At 44.7% G+C, this 18,703-nt stretch overlaps 1 long non-coding RNA gene across 3 annotated transcripts; it reads left to right on the top strand.

Annotated features, from left to right (window-relative positions):
* Window positions 1-1,821: 1,821 nt before the first annotated feature.
* On the top strand, window positions 1,822-18,703 carry LOC311623699. Of its 3 annotated transcripts, XR_014795183.1 has the most exons (5): window positions 1,831-1,927; window positions 11,037-11,137; window positions 14,782-14,908; window positions 15,425-15,497; window positions 16,310-18,703. It is a non-coding gene; the product is annotated as an uncharacterized lncRNA (long non-coding RNA). The 3 variants fall into 3 exon arrangements; XR_014795182.1 differs by lacking the exon at window positions 11,037-11,137 and having other exon boundaries at window positions 1,822-1,927; XR_014795184.1 differs by lacking the exons at window positions 1,831-1,927; window positions 11,037-11,137 and adding an exon at window positions 11,161-11,245.

Genomic DNA, 18,703 nt, shown 5'->3' with positions numbered 1-18,703 from the left:
CGCGCGGGCAGAGCCAGTGGGAGCGGAGCTGTCCAGCCCCAGAAGGAAACCGCTCAGCACAGTCACTGCTCCTCGGAGGACTGCGAGATGCCCTCTTCCTCCAGTATTTTGCATCTGCCCCTTGGTTTCCTCCCTGGAGTCTTGGCAGCCCTCCTGCTTTTGCTCCCCTTTGGTGCCCCAGGTCTCAGATGTTGGCACTTCGCTGGGCTCCTTAGGAGGATGCTTTCTCGGCCTGCTCTGCCCTCCTCAGTGCCGTCCTCTTCCTTCTTCGAGGCCAAGGGCTGGCTGGACTTCCAACTCGCTCATCTTCCCTTCTCTGCGGAGGAGCGATGGCCGCAATGCGCGAGCTCGGCCGCCGGTCTGTGGTGCGCGCTCCGGCTGCTGGGAGCCACGGCGCTGGCGCTGAGCACCGGCCTGGCCTCGCCGGCCCCGCTGGTAGCACTTGCGGGCGCCTTCTTGGGGCCGCGCCAGCGCCAGAAATGGGCCTGGGCTCCGAGTCCCAATTAGAGGCTTAGTGGGATTTCTCTACTGGTCTTGTATCCAAATGCCTGCATTCCCAGTCTCTCCCAAAGAGGAACCTTGGGTAGAGTAATATATACACTTTACCCAAAGTTCCCCTTTGGGGTGACAAGTACAAGAGCTTTATACCAATAAACAGTCGGAATAGTTACCTAAGGCAAGTCTAGGCAATAATATGGTTTTATGTGGATTATTTTAATACTGTATTGGGAGTTTTACTTTTTCCTGACTATTTGCGTAACAGACTTTAAGAAGAGATGCTGTGATTGGACAACAGTCTAGAGCTGGGGTGTTCCCCGGTGGATAATGTTGTTGACTCGATGATTAGATTTTCAATAAGAAAGAGATGCATACCGTAGGAGTTTCAAAGACCATCTTTTATATCATTTCCTGGATTTTCCACTTCCAATCAAGAGTATCCTCAGAACTTCCATCAACACTTTTTTTTTTTAAATAAATTTTATTGATATTTTACAGAGAGGAAGAGAGAGGGACAGAAAGTTAGAAACATCGATGAATCACCAATCAGCTGCCTCTTGCACACCCCCTACTGGGGATGTGCCTGCAACCAAGGTACATGCCCTTGACCGGAATCGAACCCAGGACCTTTCAGTCCACAGACCAACGCTCTACCACTGAGCTAAACCGGTTTCGGCTACCACCAACTCTTTTATATAACTCTCTATCCCTCTCTGTAAAAAATCAATAAAAAAATATATTTTTTTAGCCGAAACCTGTTTGGCTCAGTGGTAGAGCGTCGGTTTCAGCTATATATATATATATATATATATATATATATATATATATATATATATATATATATATATATATATTAAAGAGGAGTAGATTTGCAGATATTTTCAGAACACCCACATCAGTGATTCATCAGGGTTAGCATTTTTCTGTAAACCAGAAACTGATTCAGGCTTTTATACTGGAATAATGTCCAATGCCCCTCTTTAGGTGATATACAGTCTCATTTGTAGGGGAGACACCTTATACTGTCCACAGAGCGATTAGCGTGTTCCTGATTCACCTTGTGACATCTATCATTGTGTAGTCACAGAGAAGTACATGGGAGTTAATTTCTCCACTGGCTGCTTTGACCTGGTCCTTTCACGTGAGAACTGTAAGCCTCTCAGTGCAAACTCCCTGGACAGGAGCTGTGGCTGCTTTGGGCTCAGGCCTGTGCACCTCGGGCGCCAGGGGGCGCTGTCTGCGAAGTGTCTGTCATCGGAGCTGGGCGCCAGGTGGGCGGAGCAGCGGTGGGGCCGGTGGGGGCGGGTGGGTGTCCGCTGCCACCCGGAAGTTCACTGAGATCCCATCTCCCGGGCACTTCCGTCGTTCGTCCACCTGTGATCTGTCCGGGCGGTGGGGCCGCAGGGGACTCGGGCCGGGAACAGACATGGTGAGTGGCGGCCGGGCGCGGAGGCGGCAGGAGGGCGGGGAGCCCCGGGGACCGTCTGTCCGCGGGCAGGTCCGGGCTGCGGACCCCAGGCGCCCGGGCTCCGCGGAGGCTGCAGGCCCCTCGGGCTCGCAGGGGCCCCGCCGGGACCCGGGTCCAGGGTGTCCCCGCGGCGGGGCCTGGGGCTGCGGAGCGAGTCCGGGCGGCTCCGCGCCCACAGCCCGGGCTCCGCAGTGGGTGCGGGGCCGCGTGGAGGGTCCGTGGGGACAGGGGGCTCGGCCTCCGCGGTCCGTGCACGGGGGGAGCTGTGGTCTGTGGCCTGTCCCTCCTTTCCCCCCAGAGGGACCGTGTTCTCCTGGGTGTGATGTGTGTGGGGCAGGCTCTCCAGTCCCCCCGTCCCCCCAGGCCCTGCTCTGCAGCCAATGCCTGCATTCCCAGCCTCTCCCCGGACCCCGAACCCCATCTTCCCTCCTCTGAGTCTCAGCATCTTTATCAGCGGTTTGTGTTGTGGTGCTTTTCCAAACGGTTAAAAACAAGATTCAGCTGAGTAAGTGGAAGGTTAACTGGCCTGATTCCCATTCACGAATCAAGCCCAATCCCATCTAGTAAATAGAATCCGTGGAGCTGTTCAAAGTGGAAGGCATGTACAATAGGCAGAAACGAAGTGAAAAGAAAAGAGGGGGTTGCTTCAGGCAGGTCCCTTTCCTTAGGGGAAGGAACACAGGAGGCTTTTAGACAGATCAGTGTTGAAGAGCAGGTTGCTGGGTGACTGGGTTAGAATGTTACTCCCGGGAGAGGTGGAACTGCAGGTACACACAGGCATGCACCCCTGAGCCTGGGGAGTCCATCTTGAGGCAGTGTTGTTGTTTTCAGTTCTCACACACACCTGCATGGTGTAGCCTGCTACACACCTAGGCCACATGGTGTAGCCTGTGGGTCCCAGGCAGCAAACCTGTGCCACGTGCCACTGTACTGAGTACTGTGGGCACTTGTAACGCAGTGGTAGTGAGCACTCATGAGAAGGCGCAGTAAAAATGTGGCGGCAAGATAGAAAATGGTCCACCCGTGTGGGCTCTGACCCTGAATGGGCTACAGGACTGGAGGCTGCTCTGCAGGAGTCGGTGGTGGGTGAGTGAATGTGAAGGCCTAGGATGCTCCTGTGCACGACTGTAGACTGTATCACACTGCGCACTGAGGCCAGGAAATGTACAAAACACAGATCCATCAAGCCCAGGAGGCAATGATGCAATCAAAAGGCTCAGTCAGCACAAGACCGCTGAGGCTGCTGCCCGCATAAACCAGCACACTGCTTCACAGCAGAGTTTTCTTTCACTCAGTAGAAAGCTCACAAAGATACAGAGGAAGGTACAGCGCTCATCTAATGGGCACATGGGCTGTTTCCAGATCTTAGCTATTGTAAATTGCGCTGCTATGAACATTGTTTCCGATAGATATTTCTGGGTTTCTTAGGATATATTCCTAGGAGTGGGATGACTGGGTCAAATGGCAGATCCATATTTAATTTTTTTAGGAAACGCCATACTGTTTTTCATAAAGTTTGCACCAATCTGCATTCCCACCAGCAGTGTACTAGGGTTCCCTTTTCTCCACCGCTGGCTTTGTGTCATCTGAAACATCAGTGGTGGCCCAGAGCAAACGTCAGAGGGGAGCAGAGGTCTGAGGCCAGGTGCTTTAAGCTAAGGAAGCCCCCACGCCCTGGAGCCTGCCAAGGAAGTACCTGAAGGCCCACTGACCTTCCTGGGGAGCCTCTCCCTGCAGGTGTCCTACTGCTCACACCCACCATGGAGGGAGCCTTTACAGGGAGAGAAGCTTCAGCCCCGGAGAGCTGGGATGCAGGTGCACCTGCGGGAGCTGGTGATGCCCCTCCGAGGTTTTAGTTGAGGTCCCCCTGGGCCTGTTCCTAGGCATCTGTTGAAGTTTTGCATCCAGGGTATGGGTGCACATTGAGAAAATCTGGGAAAGTCAGGAGGATGTGTCCTGGGGTAGGGATTATGAGATTGGGAGTTCATTTGGGTCAGAACCGTACACTGAATCCAGCTGAGCACCTGTCACTGAGCTGCAGCCTGAGAGGGAGCACGTCTGCTGGCAGCACCTTGTTAGACCCAAGAGGTTGGACCGGTGGCATGGAGGGAGCAGCACCTCGTGTTAGGCCTGCGTGGTCAGACCGGATCTGGGTTCAGCAACCTTGGTATTTGAGTTCTGGCTGGGAATGAATTCAGAGCCAAGACTCAAACTATAAGAGAACATTTATTTGGGAAATCACAGAGGTAGAAAAAGTAATTCTTAGAAGGCATGGGCTTAGGAAACAAGTTACAGAGGTAATGGAAGTGCCCTAGGCTCTTAGAAGAGAGAAAGGTACTAGCTGTTACAGGCCGGGGGTGGGAGGGATGGGTGGGTGAGGAGAGGTGGGGACAGGCTCCCAGGAAGGAGAGCAAGCTGGGTTCTCTGGCCCAGGGGTTTAAGGGTGGAGATTTTAAGGGAGGTCCCGGGGAAATCTCAGAATATTCAGCAGCTTTCCGGATATGTCCCTTCACGTCTGGGTCTCCACGGATTGATTGGTGTGGCCAGGGCCCGGGTCATCATTCAGTGCCGCTGGTCCTGAGGTCAGCCCTGCATCGCTTTCCTAGTTTTGCGGCTTTGCTGGGCCTGCAGCTGAAATAGAAGTGTGGCCTAGAGGCTATTTCTAGGGGGAAAAGGCCCGGGGTCTAATCTGCATGGCCAGCGATATGCTACGGGATGAAAGGTCACCCTGGGGATGAGGCCCAGCCTACAGGGGTCTGCTGCTGGGCATGACCTTCTAGCCCTGGCCCGTTCTCCTTGCCCTGCTCATGTCTGTCTAACTGCCCAGCACTTTTCCATTATTCCCAGGGAGAGGAGGAAACTGGAGCTCCAGACTTCATTCCTGGGGTGGCCACTCAGGTGTCCCTCCTCTGCTTCCCCAGGGACTGACACTCCAGGGGTTCTTTCTGTCTCAGACAGGAGAGTCTAGAGTCTAGAACCTTCTGAAAGTGGCTTTCCTTCTGTCCTGTGGGAAGCAGGCTGCTCATCTGAGCTGAATCCAATATGTGTGTGTCTTTCCTTCAGAGCCTTTATGCATCACCTAAGGAAGCTCTTTCACTCTAGTTTCCCTGAGAATGAAAATGTCCATTGATTGAATGCACCAGGTAGGGGGGAAAAAGAGAAAGATTGAGACATCCCAGCAGGGTGGCTCAGTGGGTGAGCATCAGCCTATGAAATAGGATGTCACTGTTCCTTTCTGGTCAGGGCACACGCCTGAGTTGCACATGCTTGATCCCCAGTAGGGGGCATGCAAGAGGCAGCTGATCAATGATTCTTTCATCACAGATGTTTCTATCTCACTCTTCTTTGAGAGAGAGAGAGAGAGAGAGGGAGAGAGAGAGAGAGGGGCAGGCGGGGGGCCCCAGCTGGTTTAACTCAGTGAATCAACGATTCCTGGGTTTGATTGTGAACAAGGGCACATACTTGATTGCTGGCTCCTCCTTGGCCCAGGCCCTGGTCTGGCCATGTGCAGGAGGCAACCAATCTATGTGTTTCTCCTACATAGGTATTTATCTCTGTCTTTTCCTCTCTCTAACACTCTCTCTAAAAATCAGTGAAAAAATATCCTTGGATAACCATTAAAGAGAGAGAAAGAGAGGAGCGTTAAGATGAAAAAAGCAAGAAAATTTGTGAAAGCAGACTGATTTTTCTTTTCCCTTTTATGCAAGAGAAACTCCAAGTGTGAAATGAATGTATTTAAATTTTCAGGCACATTTTTATTTTTATTTTTCTAAATATATTTTTGTTGATTTCGGAAAGGAAAGAGAGGGAGAGACACAGGCATCAATGGTGAGAGAGAATCATGGATTGGCTGCCTCTTGCATGCCCCCCTTCTGGGAATCAAGCCTGCCCAAAACTCAGGCTTGTCCCTGACTGGGAATCTAACCATGATCTCCTGGTGCATGGGTCAACATCTCACCACTGAGCCACACACCTACCGGGCACATTTTTTATTTTATGATCTCTGTTTGTATGGCATGTCTTTAGAGCAAGCACATGAAACCCGCAGCCTGTGGGCCCCATGCAGCCCAAAACTGCATGAATATTTTTGCGGCCCAACCAATATTACAGTATGTAAGAAAAAAATTTAAAAAATATATTTTATTGATTTTTTACAAAGAGGAAGGGAGAGGGATAGAGAGGTAGAAACATCGATCAGCTGCCTCCTGCACACCTTCTGCTGGGGATGTGCCTGCAACCAAGATACATGCCCTTGACCGGAATCGAACCTGGGACCTTTCAGCCCATAGGCCGAGGCTCTATCCACCAAGCTCAACCAGTTCTGGCAAGAAATATTTTAATAAAAATTTCACAACTTAACTTTTACAATATCCTGTCATATGTGTGTGTGTGTGTGTGTGTGTGTGTGTGTGTGTGTATATATATATATATATATATATATATATATATATATATATATATATATATGGTTAATATGCAAATTGTCCACTTACGAGTTCAACCAGGAGAATGGCAGTTCATTCTCTCACTTGCTATGACATGCGCTGACCACCAGGGGGTGGTGTGGAACATGGCAGATGGTGGCAGGGCGCTGAGGGAGGGAAGGAAAAAGGAGGTCTGGAGGTGGGGATTCCAGGTCTAGGATCCTACCCATGCATGAATTTTGTGCACCAGGCCTCTGGTTATTAATAAGGAACTACAATGTTTGCTAATGACTGATTACTGTAATCGTGTTGCATTCATTTCCCTTCAGTGCCTTATGTGCAGGCGCGTCATTTCTCTCCACCAATACTAGCAGTGAATATTTTAGCAGCCGGTTGCCATGTCGTTATTCTTAGACTGACGTTTTTCGGCTGCATGGGGCCCCGCAGGCTTCAGGAAGTGTTTCCTTTCAGAGAACAAGAAAGATACCGTGTTTCCCCGAAAATAAGACATCCTCCGAGAATAAGACCTAGCGCATGGAAAGATAAGACATCCCCTGAAAATAAGACCTAGCGCAACTTTGGGAGAAAAAATTAATATAAGACCCTGTCTTATTTTCGGAGAAACAGGGTAGGTTTATTTGCATTACACTTATTATTAATTTGTGCAGTAATTCAGTGTCTGGTAAGTTAATGTTCAAGAAAAAATAGTAACTTTTATTATAATGTTCTATTATTTTCCTGACTGGTTTGGCTCCGTGGATAGAATGTTGGCCTGTGGACTGAAGGGTCCCGGGTTTGATTCCTGTCAAGGGCATATACTTTGGTTGCGGGCACATCCCTAGTAGGAGGTGTGCAGGAGGCAGCTGATTTATGTTTCTCTCTTATCGATGTTTCAAAATCTATCCCTCTCTCTTCCTCTCTGTAAAAAATCAATAAAATAGCCGAAACCGGTTTGGCTCAATGGATAGAGCGTCGGCTTGGGGACTGAAAGGTCCCGGGTTTGATTCCGGTCAAGGGCATGTACCTTGGTTGCGGGCATATCCCCGGTAGGGGGTGTGCAAGAGGCAGCTGATCGATGACTCTCTCTTGTTGATGTTTCTCCCTCTCCCTCTCCCTCTCTCTCTCTCTCCCTTCCTCTCTGTACAAAATCAATAAAATATATATTTTTAAAAATCAATAAAATATATATTTTAAAAAATGTTCTATTATTTTATGTTAACGATTGATTACTCACTTATTTCAGACTTTGTATTCAGCATATCTCTATCAAAATAAACGTAAAATTCTGTGAAAATTGAAGCTTTTGGGTTTTTTTTGTAGCCCACATAAACTTAAGTGAGAGAGAATCATTGATGGCTGCCTTCTGCATGCCTCCTACTGGGAATCAAGCCTTTGAGTTTGACATGCTTGCTGTAGAGAATCTTAAAAATGGCTACATCATTGAATATTTATTGTAGTTGATGTGACAACTATGAGAACATTATGTAAATGTCTGAAAATTCAATACATTTTAGGAGTTAAACTTATTATTTAAAGAAATTGAATTCTAGAATGGTTAAAAATAGTGTGTGTAAATTTTTGCATTTTTTGCAGTATACTTGTGAAATAGAAAAGTGCCACTTTATTTTTTTTTCCATGAAAGAATTCTTTTAAAAAATATATATATATTTTACTGATTCTTTACAGAGAGGAAGAGAGAGGGATAGAAAGGTAGAAACATCTATGAGAGAGAGACATTGATCAGCTGATTCCTGCACACCCCCTATTGGGAATGTGCCCGCAACCAAGTTACATGCCCTTGACCGGATTCGAACCTGGGACCTTTCAGTCCGCAGGCCGACGCTCTGTCCACTGAGCCAAACCGGTTTCGGCGAAAAGTGCCACTTTGGACTCACTGCCCACATATGCTGGTGTCTCCAACACTGTTTCTCCAGTTACCCCTAAATAGAGTTTTGATCATTTCTTAGCAAATGTCCCAGTGTATACCAAGTCTGGCCACTACCCCTGGATGCTCCACACCTTTGTGGTGGGCAGGGCCTCAGGAAGTTTTCAGGTTGAGGAAAGCAGAGTTTATCAAATGCAAACAGACCAAAATTTGGCCATGTGAAGGAATACTCTGTACAGGTGTTGCAAGGGAAGGAAAAATGGCCCCAGACCTAGAGCCACACAGCTCAGTCTGTGCCAGATTCTCCAGGAACATGACCTCTGCAGGACAGGACTACTAAGTGTGAGGCAGGTGGGGTTCAGGGTCTCCATAAGGGGGAGGTGCCCGTCAGGCTTGGGGGGAAGGGGGGAGGGGCACTCAGCCTTGAGCACCCAACTCAGTCAGTCCTGGATTCTAACCCTCACCTGAGCATGGTGCAGCCACCAGGGGGGCGTGCTGCTGGGAGTGCAGAGGTGGGACTAGGGCATCTCTCTTGAGGGGGAGGCACCAGACAGGTTCACGGGAAACTTTGGGGAATGACCCCTTCCCCGGAGGCACACAGCTCAGTCACGCCTTAGAGTCTGCCCACACTCAGGCCAGGCAGCTGACTCCTCAGCAGAGCACAAGCTCCGAGGGTTTTTCTTACCTTGTAATTAGCACTCGGACTGCTCATTTAAAAAAATACATATCTTTATTGGTTTCAGCGAGGAGGGGAGAGGGAGAGAGAGAGAAATATTTATGATGTAAGAGAATAATCCTTAGACTACCTACTGACATCCCTCTCCCCACTGGGGATCGCACTTGCAACTCATCATCTGTCTTGAACAGGGATGGAACTGTGACCTCCTGGTTCATAGGTGGATGCTCAACCACTGAGCCAGGCGATTCGGGGAAACTACCGCATTTTCCGGCATATAAGACGACCCCCCCTAATTTTACAGTTAAAACATGGGTTTAGGCCTATATTCGCTGTATAAGACTACCCCCCACTTCCGAGGCAACACCAGTTCTTTTTTTAATAGACTGCCTCTCTGACTCTGGCCAATCTGAGCAGGCTTTTTTTCATTTCAAAAGTCGTCTTACACTCCGGAAAATACGGTATGCATTTTTTTATGGTTGCCTGTTGACAGCTTGAGCCTCAGTCCACTCTTGTCCCTATGGCCTCCCAGTTGAACAAGCTGATAAGAAAGCCGGGTGTACCTTAATAAAAAAATGAAAATAAATAAATAAATAAATAAATAAACAAACAAACAGACACAGATTAAGAGAGGCATGAATGAGACCATCAAACCTCAAAGGGAAGGTAGGGGAGGGTGGGTGTAAGGGAGATCAACCAAAGGACTTGTATGCTTCACTCTCACCCACTCCTCCGCAGGTGACCATAACACTGGCACTTGCTGCCAGGAACAGCACATCCCAACATACCAGCCGTGTGGGTCTGCCTTCTGTTTCTCAGACTTGCTCACCTGTGGCTGCTGGGTGCCGGGCGGATGGTGCTGGGAGCTGTGGCTGAGCCTGTTGTCCTCTCTTCTGTGTACCAGAGTGGGCAGTTTCATACATTTCTGGGCAGTTGGCAGGCAGAGTATGGTGTTGGGCCCTCTTTGAAGTGGTCCTGGAATCATTTGCTCTGGCTCTGCCAGTTCAATAAATGTGTGACCAAAGATAGCAGGCTAGTTTTTAAGTTGATGATATTGTATGGCCCATGATTGGTGTTATAACTATTCAGATGGCCCTTGGCAGAAAAAGGTTCCCAACCCCCCCTGCTCTCTAGAGAAAACAATTAGGGCTCAACCGGGAGCTTGTCTTACTCCTTCCTCTCCCTGGACCTAAGACCAGAGAGGTTTCCCTATTTTGTCATTGCTCTACGAATAGGTCATTGGGTTTTCTGGCATCACAGGTGGTGAGTGGGAACCTCAGTGGGTCCGATGTCTCTCTGGGAGCGGCATTTAGGGGAATTATGCTGTGGGCAGGTCCTGAGCCTGGGATAGACTGTCCTGCTGCTGGATCTCACAGGAGAGCTCAGAAATGAGACCATTTGGGAGAAGAGCTCCTAGAGTAGCATCATGTTTTTGGAGAAAAATCACTTTTGTAAGTTTTGTGTCTTCAAATTGAGGAATATTTTAAACTATTGGGATGACACTGGCTAATAAAATTATATAAGTTTCAAGTGTACAATTCTATAACATATCATGTGTACACTGTATTGTGTGTTCCCCACCCGAAGTCTCCTTCCAACACCATTTATTCTTCCCCTTTACACTCTTCTACTTCTGGTACCCCATGCTGTTGCCTGAGTCTAAGAGTTTGTTTATTTTGCTTAATCCCTCGCCCGTTTTTCATTCCTCCCATTTGACAGCCGTCAGTCTGTTCTCTGTATCCATGAGTCTTTGGATACTCTGTTAGTTTATCTTCTTTACATTCCAAATATAAATGCAATCATGTGATATTTGTGTTTCCCTTACTGGTTTTCTTCACTTACCATAATGTACTCCAGGTCCATTCATGCTGTCAAGGAGGGTAAGATTTCCTTCATTTTTACCACCGAGTAATATTCAATTGGGTTGGACCAGGGCTTTTTTATCCACTCACTTCCTGATGGGCACTGGTGCTTCCTCCAAATCGGGGCTATTGTAAGTAATGTTACAATAAAGGCAGGGGTGCATATTTCCTTTTGCATTAGTGTTTTGAGGGTTTGTTTTTTTTTTTTTGGCTATATTTCCAGAAGTGAAATGGCTGGGTCATTACCAGGCTGACCTGCAGACCCTGAGCGAAAGATGAATGGATTACTCTGACACAAAGTTTGCTGTGAAAGAGAGGCCTAAGGTACTGCCTGGCTAAAGGAACACAGGCAAACTAGATTGTCTGCCTCGTTAGGCTTTTATTGTAACAGCAGTTTAAGATAAAGTTTATCTTTCAGATACAATCAGTAAGGTAAGTAATTTTGGGAGCAAACTTGTGTTTGTAATATCCTTTAAGGAAGGACACCCAAAGATTAAGTATAAGGATTCCAGTAAACACCCAGTTTCTGTCTGTGCACAGAATTGTTTGGAAAGGTCAAGGAATAATTTCGGGCACTGCCTTCAGCACTCCCCTAAGGTGGAATTTCCATAAAAGGCAGACAGCCTTCCACACACTTCTTTTTTCTCAGAATGTCCTTACAAACTTTCCACCCAAGTCTCGTGTGCTCCCCAACAGGTTATGAGTCAGTTGTATTTTTAAGTTTAGAGGAAACTCCATAGTGACATTTGTACTTTGTGCCTTTATTGATGGCTAGAGGCCCAGTGCCTGAAAATGGGGAGAGGGGGAGACCTACCCTCATCCCAGCCTGCCCTCTCTCACAGTCTGGGAGCCCTCAGGGGCAGAAGCCAACCCAGTGATCAGAGGAAGGCGATGCTTCCATCACATTTCTGCTGCCACTGCCAGCAGCTCAAGCCTCAGCTGGCCCTGGTTACCTGTGCCTTCGGCTGGCCCTGGGCAGCTGGGAAGCTGCCATGCAAGGCTTGCTTGCACCTCAAGCATCGGCTGGGCAGCTGCCATCCAAGGATTGCCTGTGCCTTGGGCCAGTCCTGGGTGACTGGGCAGCCAACATCTGTGGCTTGCTTGCGCCAGCCTTGTGCGGCTAGGGGGTGGAGGGGATTGGGGGATTCTGGAGGCAGGTGTGGCATGGCTGGGCCTGCCCCCCAGGCCTGCCTGGGGGTGAACCCGGCTGTACTGCCCCAGGTGGACTGAGGGGTCTAGGCACCGCCATCTTGTGACTGTGGGTGCTGCCAACTTTGAGGGCGTGGTAGTCAATTAACATATTCCCTCTTTATTGGCTATGGGCACTGCCATCTTTGTGAGGATGTTACGGTCAATTAGCATATTCTCTTTATTAGATAGGATGCCATTCTGACAAGTTTGAGGTGATTTTTTAGTGTGGGTTTAATTTCATTTTTCATATGTGTATTGGCCATCTGTATGTCCTCTTTGGGGAAGGAAGTATCTGTTTAGGTCCTTTACCCATTTTTCTCTCTTTTTAAAAAATATATTTTATTGATTTTCTACAAAGAGGAAGGGAGAGGGCTAGAGAACTAGAAACATCAATGAGAGAGAAACATCAATCAGCTGCCTCTTGCACAACCCCCACCAGGGATATGTTCACAACCAAGGTACATGCCCTTGACCGGAATCGAACTTGGGACCTTTCAGTTTGCAGGCTGACACTATCCATTGATCCAAACCAGTTAGGGCTGCCCATTTTTCTTTTTATATAAACTATTTTCTTTCATGTTTTTAGATCAGCACTGTCGGGTATATTTTCTATTGATGTGAAAGAGATAAGGGAGAGAGAGAGGTAGAGAAAAACATCTATTGGTTGACTCCAATTCATACCCCAATTGGGAATCAAACACAGAATTGGGCATGTGCCCTGATTGGGAACTGAACCCATTACCTTTTTAAAATCATTTTTTGGTGTTGAATTGTATAAATTCTTTATAAATTTTTGGTAATAACCCCTTACCACAGGTTTCATTGGTGAATATGTTCTCCCACTGGGTTGTTTGCCTTTTTATTTTGTTGACTGTTTCCTTTTAGTTTGATGCCATCCCATTTGTTTATTTTTTCTTTTATTTCTCTTTCCTGGGGAGACAAATCAGAAAAAGTATTGCTATAGGACAAATGTCCACAATTTTATTGCTAGGATTTTTATGGTTTTGAGTCTTTTTTATTTTTTATTTTTTTATTTTATTGATTTTTTTTACAGAGAGGAAGGGAGAGAGAGAGAGAGAGAGCCAGAAACATTGATAAGAGAGAAACATCGACCAGCCACCTCCTGCACACCCCCCACCGGGAATGTGCACGCAACCAACGTACATGCCCTTGACCGGAATCAAACCTGGGACCTTTCATGCTCTACCACTGAGCCAAACCTGTTTCAGCTGGTTTTGAGTCTTACATTTAAGTATTTATGCACTTTTAGTTTATTCTTGTGTATGGTGTAAGAAACTGTTCTAGTTTCCTTTGTTGGCATTTTCCCAGCATCATTGATTGAATGTGTTATCTTTACTTTATTGTGTTTTCTTGTCTCCTTTGTCAAGTATTCCGTGACCTTAAAGGCATTGGATTATTTCTGGGCTCTCTGTTCCATTCCACTGATTTATATGCTGCTTTTATGCCAGGACCATGCTGTTTTAATTACTATAGCCTTGTAGTACAGTTGGATATTAGGTAATGTGATTCATCTACATTTGTGCTTCTATATCAAGATTTCTGTTGCTATTCAGGGTGTTTTGTGGTCCCATATAATATTTTTGAATATTTGCTCTAGCTATGTGAGATTTAACATTGGTATCTTTTAAAAAATATATTTTTTTATTGATTTCAGAGAGCAAGGCAGAGGGAGAGATAGAAACATCAATGATGAGAGAGAATCAGTGATCAGCTGCCTCCTGCATCCCCCTTATTGGCATATGCCCTTGGCCAAAATCAAATGTGGGACTTTTCAGTCCACAAGCCATGGTCTATCCACGGAGCTGAGCCAGTTAGGGCCAGCATTGGTATCTTGATAGGAATTGCATTGAAGCTATAGATTGCTTTGTGTAGTGTGGACATTTTAATGGTATTAATTTTTTCTATCCATAAACGCCACATATGCTTGCATTTATAGTTTATATTCCAATTATAGTTTACATTTAATTTTATTGTGTATTAGTTTCAGGAGTAGAACATAGTATTAAGACAAATTTTAGAGTTTTCTACTTAATATTTTCATTACCCCCCTGACCTCTTATGTACTTTATAAGCATGTGCCATTTCAACATGAAAATATTCGAGGCTTCAATAAAGCCCCTGTACATGCCAAGTCTTAAATTGTTCCTGAAGGTCCAGGCCACAGTTACAGTGTTACAATTCTGCCAGAGTTTTTAGTATGATCTTATGATTTCAATATACATGTCTACCTTTCCTAAAAATCAGTATGAAATAACCCGCGGGCTCATGAGTTGAGGACTTCGGTAGAAAGCTAAGTTGCCCTGTCTTGTTCATGCCTGAGCTCTAACTCTCAAGTCCTATCTCCATGAAATGAGAGAGGCAAAAAGTCAACCTGAGTTACTAACAAATATTTTTAAAATGGCCATTCATACTCCTCCACAAGAATATTTTCATTCATTCAGGTGTATCTCCCTACTTCTAATAATCTGGAGTACTTCAGGAAAATATGGCTACGTACATTTTGTTCTCATTGGAATTTCCACACACCGCCTGGCCTCTCCTGTTTGGTGATGAGAATAGAAGAGAAAGCTACCAGGCCTTTATTGTAGTTACTAAAACTTTATGCAGATATGACAGTTAATAATAGTCTTGCAATCAAGTCATAGAGTGAATGTTGTGGACCATGTGTCCTATGTGAACTTCCTATGAATTTTATATAGGTCTCCAGTTCTGTCTGTCTCACCCATTCTCTTATATGTATATGTGGGATGTTTTAGGACTCAGTGGCCTTTGAGGATGTTAATGTGGAGTTCACCATAGAGGAGTGGGCTTTCCTGGATCCCACGCAGAAGAAACTCTACACAGATGTGATGCTGGAAATCTTCTGGAACTTGGCATCAGTAGGTAGGTATCACAAATTCTTTTTTTTTTTTTTTTTTTTTTTTTTTTTAATATGTGTCTATTGATTTTAGAGAAGAAGGAGTTGGGGAGAATGCTAGCATAATCAGTGATGAGAGAGAATCAATGATTGGCTACCTCCTGTGCACCTCACACTGGGGACCTAGCCTGCAAATGGATCCCACTGGGAATTGACCTGTTACCTCCTGGTTCATACCAGTCCATAGGTTGACAGTCAACCACAGAATGACTCTGGCCTACCCAACTTGTTACTTATTTAATCAATTAGAAAACTACTATTGCTTGCTCATCAATGCTGTTTCAATAACTGACATACAGAAAGGGAATACATTGTTAATTAAATTAGGAATATCATTGTGTACCTAAAATCTAACCATTTTTTATATTCTTTAATACGTTAAGCTCCCAGCCTGTTTTGTCTTCCAGACAGAAAGAATAGTGTCAGTCACTGGTGACTGACCGGGAGTTTAACGTGTTAATAGTTTACAATGCTTTTTCTAGCATGTATTTTAGAAGAAGAAGGTGAAGACAATGACACTGAAGATAAATATGAATATCATGGGATGAATCTTAGGTGAGTCACTTTGACATGAGAAAGCATTAAGAGAATCTTTTTTTTTTTTTAAATAGCTTTTTATATATTTTATTTACTTATTCAATATTTTAAATTTATTTCAGAGAAGTAGGGAGTGGGAGAAAGAAAGAGAAACATCAATGATAAGAGAGAATTATGAAGGCTGCCTCCTGCATATCCCACATTCGGTATTAAGACCAGAACCTCGGCATTTTCCCTGACCGGGAATTGATCTGTGACCTTGTTCAGAGGTTGGTGTTCAACCACTTGGCCATGCTGGTGGTGAGAAAATATCTTTCTATTGACTTTAGAGTGTGGAGGTGTAAGGGAGATCTAGAAAAATTGATTGGCTGCTTTCTGCATGCCCTGTACTGGGGTTAATAAGTCTGCAGTCTGTTCATGTTCCCTTTTAGGGAATTGAACTGGCAACCCCTTGGTGGGTCCTTGCTAAATCATGAGCCACAAAACAATCTTAAAAACATGTAATCCAATTGTATCAGCCAGTTTTAAATTTATTCTCTCTTAGAATAATCTCATGAAAATGTTTTTTTCTGAAATGTGACCTAAAGTTTAGTGTATAAAAAGTAATTACACTTGAAAACAATATACAGATGTTCCATTAATGAATATAAGTGTTTTCATCATGTCTATGATATAGCCTATATCAGAGGTTTTAGGATATGAAATTTCAAAAATCAGAATGTACAGAAATCCTGCTCTTTCCTTCAAAATGGTAAAAATATCCTAGTCATACCATTAATAAATATTAAATTATTAACAGAGTATTAATAATATGCTTCTGATTTTTACAGCAGTCATACGGTAGAGAGAGTCTGTACACGGAAGGATGGTATTCGATGCAGAGAAAACTTCAGGCAGATTCCAAATCATAATGAAGAGAGGGAAACTCCTACTGAAATAAAACAACCTAAAGTCACCTTGTGTAGGCAAATATTCATGCTTTACTTATCCTTGAATAATCACCTGAGCTCTCACATTGGACCCAGACTATGTCAAGAATATGAAGAAAACCCTTATGAATGTAAGGAAGCTGAGAAAGCTTTCAGGCATCACCACAATATTCGAAGCAATGAAGGCAGCCCCTGTGGGAAAGCTTTCTACTATTCAACCTCCCTTAGAAATCATGAAAGAACTCATACTGGGGAAAGACGCTATGAATGTAAAGTTTGTGGTAAAGTTTTCTCTTATTCAACTTCCCTCCAAAATCATAAAAGAACTCATACCGGGGAAAAACCGTATGATTGTAAACAATGTGGAAAAGCCTTCTTTACTCTACGTGCCTTCCGATATCATGAAAGAATTCATACTGGGGTAAAACCCTATGAATGTAAGCAATGTGGGAAAGCTTTCATGGTTCTAAGTACCCTCCAACGTCACGAAAGAATTCATACTGGGGAAAAACCCTATAAATGTAACTATTGTGGCAAAACTTTCACTAATGTATCTTCTGTCCATTGTCATGAAAGAATTCATACCGGGGAAAAACCCTATGAATGTAAGCAGTGTGGGAAAGCTTTCCTTGCTCTAGGTGCCCTCCGATATCATGAAAGAATTCATACTGGGGAAAAACCTTATAAATGTAACCATTGTAGTAAAGCTTTCTCTTATGCATCTTCCCTCCGATGTCATGAAAGAACTCATACTGGGACAAAACCCTATGAATGTAAGCAATGTGGGAGAGCTTTCTTTGCTCTAGGAGCCCTCCAACGTCATGAAAGAATTCATACTGGGGAAAAACCCTATGAATGTAAGCATTGTGGCAAAACTTTCGCTAATGTATCTTCTGTCCATTGTCATGAAAGAATTCATACTGGAGAGAAACCTTATGAATGTAAGCAATGTGGGAAAGCTTTTGTTGCTCTAAGTAACCTCCGGCATCATGAAAGAATTCATACTGGGGAAAAACCCTATAAATGTAAGTATTGTGGCAAATGTTTTGCTAATGTAACTTCACTTAAATGTCATGAAAGAATTCATACTGGGGAAGAACCCTATAAATGTAAGTATTGTGGTAAAGCTTTCTCTTCTCTAACTTACTTCCAATGTCATGAAAGAATTCATACTGGGGAAAAACCCTATGAATGTCAGCAATGTGGAGAGGCTTTTTGTCTTTCCCAATCTCTTAGAAGTCATAAAAATATGCATGCTGGGGGGAAATCCTATGAATGTAAGCAATGTGGGAAAGCTTTTGTTACTCTAGACACCCTCCAACATCATGAAAGGACTCATGCTGGGGAAAAACCCTATGAATGTCAGCAGTGTGGGAAAGACTTCAGCTGTGCCTCACATCTTCAAAGACATAAAAGAACTCACAATGGAAAGAAGACTCATGAATAAGAAATGAGGTAAACTGCTCTAGCTGGTTTGGCTCAGTGGATAGAGTGTTGGCCTGCAGACTAAAAGGTCCCAGGTTCGATTCCGGTCTATGGCATGTACCTTGGTTGTGGGCACATCCCCAGTAGGGGGTTTGCAGGAGGCAGCTGATCGATGATTTTCATTGATGTTTCTAACTCTCTCCCTCCCTTTCTCTCTGTAAAAAAATCAATAAAAATATATATTTTTTAAAGAAATGAGGTAAACTGTTTTGCCAACCCTTTTCTCTTAGATACCATGGAACGTATACTTGGAAGAAACCCTATGAATGCAAGCAATGTGAGAAATCCAATTCTTATTCCAGTTCCTTATTAATGCACAAAAATTCTCATAATGGAGAGAAACCACATCAATGCAAGGAATGTGGTAAAGCCTGCAGCATCCCAACTGGTTTTTACAGACATGTGAAAATAAAATGTATTGATAAACACTGTTATTGTAAAGAATAGCCAAGAGCCTTCATTTATCTCTCAGTTGTGCCATCATGTATGATTATCATATTGGGGATGGACCCTAGAAATGTAAGAGTGTTAGAAAACATTAGTTTCTTCTATTTTATTGTAAAGGATGAAAGAGAAGGCCTGTCAAGTAAAGATTGTAGAAGAGCTTTTGGCCATCCTAGTTCTTTACCAAATCATGAAGGGACTCACCCAACAATAAATGTACGAACATAAGGAATGTTGGTGAGCCTTTCTTGGACATGTAAGAATGCACCTGAAGAAATAATGTAAATGTATAGAGAAGGTGGGAAAGCCTTCAGCTGTCCCTTTTCATTGGAAAGGTCATTAAAAAAACAAAACAAAACAAAAAAA

Source organism: Pipistrellus hanaki (genome assembly GCF_964339955.1).
Source record: "Pipistrellus hanaki genome assembly, chromosome: 5".
NCBI lineage: Eukaryota > Metazoa > Chordata > Mammalia > Chiroptera > Vespertilionidae > Pipistrellus > Pipistrellus hanaki.
This window is presented reverse-complemented; position numbering and strand designations above follow the sequence as displayed.